This window comes from Drosophila ananassae, chromosome 3R, assembly GCF_017639315.1.
Source record: "Drosophila ananassae strain 14024-0371.13 chromosome 3R, ASM1763931v2, whole genome shotgun sequence".
Taxonomy (NCBI): Eukaryota; Metazoa; Arthropoda; class Insecta; order Diptera; family Drosophilidae; genus Drosophila; species Drosophila ananassae.
The window spans coordinates 10,803,795-10,816,435 of NC_057930.1; the positions used below are offsets into that span (position 1 = coordinate 10,803,795).

The following is a 12,641-nucleotide window of genomic DNA, read 5'->3' on the forward strand; positions in this document are numbered from 1 at the left end:
CAAAAAAACGAAGGGAGAAAAAGAATCAAATTCACACATTCGCACGACACAACTGTGGCGCAAGCTGGCAGGGCTCGGCGACACAATTGTCCTTGCAAGGACACACACAGCTGCCACGTCAACGTCTTAGCCAAGGGCTGAGCTGCTGCTGCTACTGCTGCTGTTGTCGCCACGGCTGCTGGAAAATATTGATCCATTTAAAAAAACGAAACGAAAAGAAAACGCTCAGCTCGGCCAGGTGAGCTGGCGAGGCGTGGCATTTATGAATTTCGACCGTGTGCGAGAGTCCACGTTGCGTATACGCGATGTTTATTGATTGTGTCTGATGTCTGATGCGAACCGATAGACATAACTCTTTCACGAGGCTTTGGCCTCTGAAAGAGAAATTCCCAAAGATAGTCAAAAATCACAGCGATACCCTTGTGTGCCACAGTCTTTACAAATATCCCATAGCCGTTAAATGGATAAAGTTGCCAGCTTACTTTCGGGTGGGCTTTCGGCTGCAACAGTTTCCTGCGCACAATTATGGCCAATTTCCCGTCCCCATCTACACCCCCCTCCAGTACAGTCCCAGCGCCCATGGCCGCCCTAAAGGCGAAAGTTCAATTTCGTATTCAATTTGCCATTTCCACAGTGATAGCAAAAATTGCCAATGCCAGAGCTCCAAACAATTTGAATGTTCTCATATTCGCATGGCCTCTGCGGATGGGCTCTGGTATGTGGGTGTGGGTGTAGGAGTGTGTGTTCTTTTATCGCCATCGACTTTGTTGCCAGCAGGCAACAGTTCTACCTGTATATACCCCATGTACCCCACAGGTAAGCGATAACACTAACACACCGAAAGCCCCACTGACTGACAGGTGAGCCGCCGCCGACGCCCGTGGCTCCTACTGCAGCGACAAAAGCGCGTGGCAACGGCAACGTGTCGAGTATAAGTAATGTTTATTTTTTATGTATTTTCCATACATATTTCCGATCGTTTTTCGGGGCTCTACATGCATGTAAAACATGGCTCACAGGAGGCACGGCATCGACAGAGTCCACAAAAGAACAGGAAAATTGCTTAAAAACGAAATAAAAAGAGCGAGGAATGTCGATTAGAATTTGAAGAAAAATTTCATCAATTTAAGCTTTTTTGATGAAAATAAATTGCAATTTAAAAGGTCCTTTAAAGCCCGAAATGCCTCTCTCAAGGTAACTCCTTATCGTTTTGTTTTTCCTTTTCTGCTTCTCTGACATTTCCCATTTCTCGGGCTATGTCCGAGATTTCAGAGTCGTAATTAATCGACATCTTATGCCCTCCATTTTCTTTCCTTGAAATCTCCATTTGTGGGTCAGCAGCTGGCCAAGGTTACTTGGAGCCCGTTCGCCAAATTATCTCCCCGTGTAATCGAAACGACAAGGAGTCCATAGTCCATAGTCCGTTGTCCGTAGTTCGTATCCGTGTCGGACGGAGCGCGTTCGGTGACCGGATGTATGCCAGCATGCATCGGGACAGAGGACAATAGAGTATGGGGATCATATGGAAATACAATTTAAATAATTTATATCCAACGAATAAGGGAGAAGCACATTTGAATGGGTCTTAAAAAGCATCTGCTGTTACTTATGCATGCTTAATAGCCGAGAAAAATTTGCAAAATGCCAGCAGCGTCTGTCGGCAACGGCTCCAAATGCTTCAGGTGATGGACGCCCACATCGAAACTGTGGCCCAAACTCACATCACTCATACGCCACGTGCAGCTCCGTTCGTCCGCCCACCTGTCTCTCTGTCTGTCAGTCAGTCAGCCAGTATCTCCTGTCTGCTCCATTCTGCGTGACGTTTTTAATTAAAAAATGTTAATGTGGAAGCTGCAAACTTGGCGTGGCAAGCTTAAGTGGCGCAGCACAGCGTGTAAACATTTTTATTTCGCAGAATTAACTCTCGACCCATTGTGAGGAATAATAAATACAAAAGAATAAAATTGCAATTCATGGATACCCTAAGGGCGCAGCAACCCCAATTGTTTTGTAAACAGGAAGCTAAAAATAGTTGCCTCTTGCCGTGCCGTGCATTTCTCGAATATCCCCAAGTTAAATATGCACCCCTCCGCTTAAATGCTTTATCTTCATTAATTTGTCGTTGATTTGTCTGCCACCAGGCCATTTATCAATGTTAAGACACTCGGATGCCACATAAGCGTGCACTGCACAGCGAAGCGCAACATGCAACTCCCCAAAGTATGCTATGAAAAATTGCACCGAAAACTGTGGCAGAGAGAGACATTGCGGCATTCAAAGGCATTGCATTGCCCAATCGAGCGTGGAAACCACAGACTGGGGCAGATAGGGGGAAGCCCCGAAGGGGCAGAAGGCACACAGATACTCGAAAAATGCTATTGTTTGCCTGCAAGTGCAGGAGCATCTGTGTGTGAGCAGCAAATCAAATTAAGTTATCAGATAACCGTGTAAACTCTGCCAAGCGTTTGCAGATTGAAAATGAAAGGATGCTGACTAGGGAGAGAGGGAGGTCCTTCTACCTTGATATTTTTTGGCACAAATACTGGGACAAACATATCAATGGAAGGCCGAGTGAAAAGGAATGTCTGCAAAAAGTAGAGCGAGCCGCAAAAAAAGAAAAGGAAGCTGGAAAAACTAGTTGGAAATCGGCAAAGCAATCAGCCTTGGCAGTGCGTCTGTGTGTGTGCTTAGGAAGGATGTATAATTTCATTGTGTGAGTGCGGCATAACTGTCATGGCAAATCGATGGCGTTACGCCTATGCCACTAAATGTGGCATAAACTACGTAGGTTTACTGCAAAAACCAAACTAAATTTTGCAGCCAAAAGGATGTGTTCTTGAAAAAGGAATATGAAAGGAATACTGTGTCTCTGTAATTGTTTTGTACGTCATTTCGAAATCCCTTCTTCATGACTGACTGAAACATGCCTGAGTAAATAATCTGCAAAGCCTGGAAAAACTTAACTATATAGGTCACAAAACTTTTATGAAATGTGTTGCTAGCTTCTGCCAAGTTTCTCCTGCAGATGCAGTTTCTGTGAAAATAGTGCCTAAGCTTGGCTTTATGCATTTAGGCAGGACTAAGTCTGTTGGGGAGTCCTTTTCTATTTTATTATTATGTGACACGCTCACATGCCAACACGTTCGGCTGCACCACCTGACCTCGAGTGCCTTGATTGCGAAAAGTGTCAAAGGTTGCGAATGATATAGTTTTTTTTCCCCCCCCCCTCTATTTCTATATGTTTCTATCGAAGGCCGCGGGAAATGCGTTTATCCGAAACGGGAAATGTCACAAAATGGCTGCCGTAAAGGGAAAATTGAGAAAATTGCAAAAAGCCTGTCAAGGCTGGGGAAACGTGTAGCAGAAAGCGCCTTAAAGTGCTCAACAATTGCGGCGAAAAGGATGTGGAGCGAACAGGAACAAAGGAATGGAGGACAACTTAATGTCAACAGCAGCGCCAGAATTCCCTGCTCAAGTTAATGATACTCATCATTATCAGCGAGGTAACGACCGAGCGGCATCTTATCGCACACACACTCACATTCATTAGGACACGCGCACGCATACGCCCCGTTGCCTCCTGGCTACGCCCCCCAGTAAGCCAGATTGCGTATACGCCCTGTTCGCCGTCAAGTGTTTGTGTCGCGGACTTTTAAGGTCTCCTCCTCCAACGGTTTAGGTCCCTCAGCAGAGTGACAAAAATATCGAAGTGAACATTTTCCGGAATTTTATAGTTTAGCCTGCCAACCAGCCAACATCCTGAGAGCTGGCTCGTCCTTGCTTATATAAAATCGGCACTCGTCCTCGGCCTCTATTTATATCCGCTGGTCGTCGCTAGTGGGCTGTTGCCTGTTGCTGGCTCTTCTCTTGTTGCTGGCCCGTTGTGTGCATTTGGCTTTTAAATATTTAACAAGCACAATTATTGAGTTCACTATGGCGAGCCGGGTATTGAATTAATTCCTAATATCATGCTGAAACTCTCATTTTACTGACTTTTGTTGGAAACTTCTAGTTGTGAGCAGCGATTTGGGAGCTGTTTTCTAAACTTTATCTGGGCATTTAATAACTCTGCTGGGTTTTTATAAGGGTTGTAATTTTTTTCGATTTTTATGAAGAATATGGGAATTTGATTTAGCCGTTTATGGTCTTTGGTTCAAGGATCGGTTAGAAACTGGCTAATATAGCCTTTGAAGTGGGTCATATTGGCCTCCAATGAATTCTTTATCATTTTAGAAAAGTTTTCTTATAGGTTTTAATGCAAATTAACGGGTGATCGAACAAAGAATCCTTCAAGGTAACTCATTCAAGGATTATATGTTAATTGGCCAAAATATCTTTTGGCTTTCTTTGGGGTATGAATATCTGCAGTAAAGTAATTTTAAATAATGTATTATTTTAAAAATACACTCGTAATTTTATTAAACGATTAATGAACTGTCAGAAACTGGCAGGATAACAATAAAAGGTTATTAAGAACACTTAAGGTCCTTCACACATACTTCGCACTTCTATTTTTTTTAATAGTCGGAAATTGCATTATGGTTACTTATTTAAGCCTCGCACTCGTTGGCCACTTTAGCAGCTGGCTAAAAGGCCAACCAGTCCTCCGCATAAATGTGAATGTGTGAATTTTTATCAAATTGGCACGGCCATAGTCTGACCCCTGACCACTTAACGGCTGAAAGGCCCCCTCTGACCTCGGGCATCAATTTTTACACGTGCTGTCAATCAGTTGCGCCACCTCCGTCCAGTTAGCGTTCCCGTTCCGTGTAACCTCAACCGAACACGCCAAGCCAATCGACCTCTGACCCCACCCCATTTTCTGCTTTCTATCCACCTCGATGGCCGCCCCTTTTCACCAAAAACCTTTCGAAATACCTGCTGACAGCGAGTTTGCCGTGAGGATTGGCATCAAATTGGTATGAGACTCAGTTTTTGGGCCGGGTTAAAATGGATGGAAAATAATAGGTTACGCAGATGCTACATGGGTTAGGATTTAAGGTTGGAATTTGGAATATTTTGAACCAAATTTAATCAGAAACTGAATAAAATCATGTTTTAGAAACCCACTCATAGCATTTCCGCATTAAAGTAGAATAAAAACTCTATCCGATGTAATCCATCAGTCGAGTCCTGAAGCACATAATTTGCTATTCATTGTGGGATGTTTTCTGCTGTTGCCAATTAATCATATTAATTTGTTGCCATTCGCTTGCAAATTTTTGGTATCGATTTTTTGTCAGAGTCGCTGCCTCTGGCCACCCACAATGGGCCACCAAATTTATGCAAATTTATGCTGGCTAGAATTCGGCTGGCGAGTCCTTGGGACTGAATAAAGGGGCCCAGGACCCGGCCCGCAGTCGACTGAGCAAACATAATTGTAACTATTTGATGGCCAGCTTGCCAAAAATTATGTTAAGCAGCGGCCAACAGAACAACAACAAAAACAAGATTGTAACAACATCATCATTAACAACAACAACAAACATAATGAAAGCATTTTAAAAATCTAATTAGCTGCTTCAATGGGAAAATTAATTAAATAAGTTTGTGCAACTGCCGTCGATGGTGCAAAGTTAATTAAAAAAGAAATGTTGACACATCCACACACACGTGCACACGTGGCGGTTGCTTATATGTATGCTGGGGCCAGGATGTCTGGGCCAGGACCAGGAACTGAAGGATAAAAGTGTGAAAAAGAGCTTGGGGAAATATTCCTTACAGTTAAGCGAGTTATTGCAAACTTTTCCACTCTCCAACGGTTAAAGTTATCATCGCTCGACTTGAGTTGTAAATAGATTTGTGAGTTTTCCAGCCGATAGTTTAGTTATCACTCTCTGTTTGCCAATAAAATAATTTCTCACATCAATATCGAGTTTATCTTATCTGTATTTTATGTAGAGTGAATTATAGTCGCAGGGCTAATCAAGTTTTATTGTGGCACTTAATCAAAGGTAATGCAAACAACCATGTAGGTTGCTTTTCCATAAACAGCCTCTTATCAAGGATACATCAATATGGCCCAAAAAAAAAAATGGATTATGAGAAATCTGGCACAAGGAAGTTGTTTGATTGAAAACGATAAAGAGTCTGCTCTTTTATGGCTTTAATAAATCGTGGCTATAATGGGTGTTTGTATAATTTTAAATTGCCTTTTTTAAGAAAACTTAAATCAGCTTATATAGGACCTAAACTTTGAACTGTTTAGTTACCGATTAAAGCCTTATATCAGGTATTTGCATATAACTTGGCAGTAAGCTAACTAACTCTCAAGTAACTTAATTTAGGCCACAATGCCAAGACTAGCTTTTGCACAACATTTCCACAATTTTCCGACATTTCCACATTTTTCCCATTTGTCGTCACGCTCTGGCTGCCTGAGAAAATCTAGCCTGATGACTTGGATTGCGGGTCCTGGGTCTTGGGTTTCCGGCAAAGCCACTTGCTTGGCCCTTAAACGAATTAAGTAGAGCTTATGCTGGGGTCCCAGTAGTAACTACTTAACTGAGCAACAAAAAAAACTCGGTCGGCCATTAACTTTGAGATTTTATGTGAGTTTTTTGTCAGCCTTTGTGGGGGTTTTTGCATGAATCCTGGCAAGGAGTCCTGCCACCCGAGTTGTGTCTCTCTTTGTACTGCTGCTTACTTATTAATGAGAACTCACTCACTCGCCGAGGCAGTCATCCGACCACCCACTGTTCCCACAAACAAACGCAGATTTCACTCGCTCGCACATAGCTTTGGGGTCTCCACCACCCACCTCCAGTATGGTATCAGGCCATGTACTCGCAACATTTGCACTCCACGTGGAGCTCCGGCAATGCCTACGCAGTTATCTGAGCGCCTGGCCGCCAATTCCGAGTGCCTCGTCACATACAAACATCTGAAACACACAACCTCCCACGCACACTCTCGTATACAGGACATGCAGACCTCCTCCACCTCCACAAATGGAATATGCTACACAGATACAGGCTGTGAAAGGACGAGCGAGAAAAGTTTTTGTGGCTGAAATGAGAAAAATTTGAATGAAAAAAAATTGTGCCAAAGGAGTCGAAGCAACAAGGACCCTTCAAAAAAAATTATAAATTTTTCAATCTTAAAATTATATTATTTCTATAAAATTTATTTGTTTATGATTTTATAAATACAAATTTTAGCCAATTAAAGATAAGATTTCCTTCATGGAGGGTACTACAACTTTTTGGCTTCTCTCATTTTCCACAAAATTTTTGAAATGTGCAACTGTTGAGTATTTATTAGTAAGCCACATAAGCATGAATAGCGATGCGGGTGAGTGGTTGGGTGGCCAGGAGCCAGGACCAGGAGCCAGGGCCAGGAGAGGTCGCTGGTTGAGGTTGAGCTCGTGGTCGACTCGTGGTCTCCCCAGGGGTTTGGCGTTTGAATACCATTACGGCGGAACGTATGTATTCAAGTGCGCAGTGGAAAGTTCGGGCAAAACTAATCAAGAACCTATAAATAGTTTTCCCAGCTCCCGTATAGTCAGGTGTTTTCTGGTATTTTTCATGACCAGCTGGAGATCTCAATCAAAATTTTTGTTTATGCTTTTTGGCCAGTCCGGCGAGTAGACTAAATATTTGAAAGCCAAATATGTATAGCACTGAACTGTAAAATCTTTAAAGGTATTGCCATAAATAATTTATTGTTTATAAATTTTGATTTTCCTTTGTGTTCAAGACTGCACATGGTCGAATTTCATACGATGACTTGGAAAATAAGGAAAATTATCTATAGGCGGAGTATAATTTCATTAAGGGATTCATTATGTGGGTTATGAATATTTGAAATGTAATTTCTTTTGGGGATTAGGCTTGAATTGCTTTGTTTTATTTCTATGACTAGTCTTATTCTAGTTTCTTTAGCTTCTCTTCCATGATACATTATTAGATTATTAGTTTATAATTTCTTTTAGAGAAATAAGAGAGTAAAATTAAATTTTAATATCAGACAATAATTTTTTTTATAGATTAGGCTTGAAATACTATAGTTTATTTCTATGACTAGTCTTAGTTTAGGTTCCTTAGTATGATGTGCTTGTATTATGAGATTATAAGATAATAATAATACATTTTATTATAAAATAATAATATTTTGGAGGATAAGGCTTGAATTGATATATTTTATGGTATGATAAATAGTATGAAGTGTTTATGTTTTAGAATGTGTTTTTCAATGAAATTCTTTTAGACATTATTAAACAATAATTTCTTTTTGAGAAATAAGATAATAATAATCAATTTTAATGTAAGATGATAATTTCTTTTGGAGTTTTGGGTTTAAAATTTTATATTTCATTTCTATAACTACTCTTATGTTAGGTTCTCTTTCATGATACATAGTAGATGATAAATAGATCTTTAAACTTTCAACTAATGGTTCTTAAAGTGAGGTGTAGTTTTTCAAAGAAAACCTTTAAATTTCTTTATTTTGTATATTTCATTGTTTATTTTTAGTTGACTGGCGAATTAGACTGCTAACCTTACTGGTACTGGTACTGATACTGGTTTCTATTTGGAAAGCAAGTTGTCTCACTGCAATTACCATTTTAGCAAACCCGTTTGGCGGGCCTTAACGGTCGCTGCAGAACGGTAGTCAGTGACTAATCTAAATCTAATCCAAGCCAATTGTTTTTTCCCCAAATGGTTCCCTGTGTATTTCTAATTCCTATCTAAGGCCTATCACTTAAGTATTTCCCGCTAGCACAGGCGGCACACACATCGACTAATTGAACGAGATAAACTAATCTACGGGCGGGGTGGCATGCCGGGGGAGGTGAAGGCAAACAGAACACATAACGCAGAAGTGACGTGGACGCTTAAGTGGGGGGGGAGGCATTATTTAGTGGGGGGGCATTATTTTTAGGCACGCGAATAGGAGCAACAACAACAACAGGCCAACAAAAGTGCCAACAAATGCGGTAAAAAGCATTGGAGGGGTGCCTGATATTTGTGTTGCGGCCGGCGATTGGCATGTGGACTCCGTGGCGCAACGGTAGCGCGTCCGACTCCAGATCGGAAGGTTGCGTGTTCAAATCACGTCGGGGTCAAGTTGATTAATTATTTTTTTGTTTATTTTCTTTTTTCCTTTTTCAAAGCAAATGTTTGTTGTGTCACAGAAACATAATTACAATTAATGTTATACTATTGAAGCGATAAGAATTGGTTATAGAAGTCAGTATTTTAATCCCCCAGAGATAAGAAAATTATGAACTTTCCGAATACACTCCATTGAACTCCACCCTCCAGTGCACTTGCTAAATGAGTTAACATTCGTTACCATTTATTTACTTAATGCACTTGCCCTTGCTGGTTGTGTCGAAATACCTTCATTTATTTTCTTCAAAGGAAAATAAATCAGACTATTTTGTGATTTCCGAGAGTATATTTCATTCATTTCCACTACTTATTGCATTCGTTACTCGAATAAATCAATTCAATGTCACCAATTACTCATCTATTTACAGTTCACTGGGCTTCCTCTCTCTCTCTCTCTGCCCGCCCCGGCATACCCTGCATTCCCGTTAGATTCGCAAATAAATCCTTTCATCTCGTTTAAGTGACGACTTTCAAATAGTTTTGGGGCTTAGTCGTTTTTTGTCAATTAACTAGCAAAAAGTCGAAGCAAAAATCACTTAAAGTATTCAATTACAAAATGTAAAGCAACAAAAACAGTCCGCAATGAAAGGGATGGAAATGCTGGGGAAATTGGGAGAGAAAGTGGGGTGTAGGGCTGGGGGGAAAAAGAAAGAACAAGAAGAAGAAACCAACAAAGCAAATGAAAAAGTAAAATGAAATAAAAGTGCGGGACAAAATGAAAGCCAGTGCCAGCTGACGCAAATGGCAGACAGAGAGAGAGAGAAAGATGGTGGGGGGGCGAAAATAGCATACAACAAGTGCAGTTACAGCAACAGCAACTACAACAACAACAGGTGGCTCCTGCTCCTCCTCCTCCTCTTCCTCCTGGCATATGTTGCTGTCGCTGTCAGCGTCCGTTAGGTGGCGCCTGCTGCCATTTTCCTTCTTCAATTTATGGCGCCCCCACTCCGTTTCACCTCACCCCCCAGGTCCTTTTTATGTGGCCTTAGAATAAATATATACAGCGTGCCACCCCCGCAAACACCGCCCCTCTCGTTGCGTTTATACAAATAATTGTTTTTTCGGCCATCCAGCCAGCCATCCAGCCACCGAGCTTGCTGCACTTTTTTGCAAATAAAGCCAAAGTTGTTGCCGCAGTTTAATCTTTTTTCATCGTCGTGATTTCAGCTGCCGCAGGATACAGGGGCTGGGTGGGGGGTAGTGGGTTAAGTAGAGAAGGACAACCACCAGAGGCAGCTGCTCCAAAAGCGGGCCAAAGCAAACAGGTCAGGTGTATGCTAACCGTGGAAATCAAAGGGATATATTTTAGTTTAATTTTTCATCTTAAGGATATAGGCTAAGGATTTAGTTGATAATTAATTATGATACGACTTAATCGTTTAAGAAACATTAGTATCAAGGCCATTATGGTATATTTATTTAAAATTATTCCTTAACTTTAAAGAAATCACTCCATTCCACCACCCATCCTATCAGATTTGTTTTATTCCCCATATATTTCCATAATAATCCCCAATAAGTACTCACCTCTTTTATTTTTGACCCAATGTGCCGAGGGGAAACAGGCAGTTGTTAACTCTGATTTAATGGCAATGTTGCAACGTTGCTGTTGCAGCTACCTGGTCCTGCGTTTGTGTTCGTCCCTACTTAACTGCCCCCTACCCTGCAGCCCTCAACCCTCAACCCTATCGTATCTGTCGGCTTGGCCGTGCTCAACAAAAGTGGCTACGTGGCTGGAGATCCGGATGCTTGCTGCAAGCTGCAGGATGCTTGGTTGCACGGATGCTACGTGATGCGGTCCTTGTTGTTGGCTTTTAATGGGTTAATGGTGCCAGCTGCTGCAACGCCCCCAAGCCAAAGCCCAAACTGAAGCCACAGTCTGGGAGTGGCAAGGGCCACTAGCATTATGATAAATACACATTTGGGCAGCCGCTCTACTCCGAAACCGAATGGACTATTAAATTACTTGCTGCCAGCGGGGGCACACTCACTGAATGAAAGTTTTAGATGGCCCGGCCTGGTCTGGCCCGGCCTTTGGCTATTGAATCAAAGCACATTTCCGGACAGCAATTTGTTCAATTGTGGCCAAAAGTTTGCCGTCGTTTGCATAAAATGCTCGTAAGTTTGCCACGACGAGAAGTTGCAAGACCACAGACACTGTGAATGTGCAGTGTCGGGGGCAGACAATGTGCAATCTGTGCGAGGCACATGTCACCAGGACACCAGGACACCCACACATGACAGCGACTGCTACAAAAACAAGGCGCAACAATGAGGCAAGCCAAGCAAAAAAAGGAAATGCCGGAGCAGGAGCAGGAGCAGAAGCAGGAGCAGGAGCCTGAGCAGGAGATGAAGAAAAACTATAATGGCAGCCTTCGCTAGACAAAGACAGCTTCGAGGGCAATGGGCGGAGAGTGGGTGGGGCTTGGAGGTTGCTGCTTGGTGGGCGGGGCAGCACACAACTTTAATGGTGTCAGTAATTGTTAACTCAAGCGACGTTTATTTCCTGTGCATGTGATGGTGCTGCTGTGTACGTTGCATACTTTGTGGCGCTTTCATTATATCCTCTTTGCCTGGCACTTTAACGCCGCTGTAAAGGATACAGCCGGTACATATGCGAACAAAACAAACAGAGGAACACAAGTCAAGTGTCGCCTCGCAGCGAGAGAGATAGGAGGAGCACACTTAATGTCATTTGTTGTGGCTTGGAAGTAAATTACGTATACGCCATGTGCAACGGCAACGTCCATACTTTTCCTGGCTTCGCAATGAACTCTTGTGCTAGTAGAGGAAAATTAACTGTGCGCTCGCATAGCGTTTAATTGAGACTCGACTGGCCCTGACACATATGCCACCAACATTATCCGTGCTAGAAAAATGACCCACCAGAGTGGCAGCTACTGACCCCACAAGCTGACCGGCATTTGTCAAATTTGGTGTCAAAATTAAATATCCGAAACGGAATGCCCAGAATGCTGTGACTGTTGATGGTGGGTGATGGTGATGCCACAAACCGGATAACAACAGTCGTTATAAATTTGTCTAGACGTCTTTGTCTACTCACATGACATGCCACAAGACATGCTACCGCCACCGTCGCACCGTCCTGTCACCAAACTTTGCTTCTGGGACAGCCAGTGACACAGCTCATTGTCCAAAAAACTGGACGACAAAGCGGTGGAGTGGGAGCACCACCACCAGCACCAGGAGAGGATGGTGGACTGGGCTAGCCATTTGTCCGGCTGCCACATAAAAATTGTTTTAAATTAGTTGTTAATTTAACTACTTTGCCAGCTTTCGGCCAAGACCAGCTGCCAAAGCGGTTGCCATAGAAGACGGTTAATGGCTCTTTTTATGGTGTCACGAGGGAGGTTAGCTGCGAACTAGGATAATCATTATCCTGGCAAGCACTAAATGCGAAAGCATTTTATGGCTACTTTAACGTAATAAAATAAGGAAAACTAGAATTTAGTTTATGTTTATCAACTGGAAGAAGGGAGTTGTTGGTTAATTTATTTTATTTTA

General features: G+C 42.3%; 1 protein-coding gene and 1 non-coding gene across 3 annotated transcripts in view; both read left to right on the forward strand.

Moving 5' to 3' along the window:
- Positions 1 to 12,641, forward strand: part of LOC6506712 — a 34,843-nt gene that overhangs the window by 13,742 nt on the left and 8,460 nt on the right. The window lies entirely within an intron of this gene.
- Trnaw-cca lies at positions 8,996 to 9,067 on the forward strand. The gene has a single exon. It is a non-coding gene; the product is annotated as a tRNA-Trp (tRNA).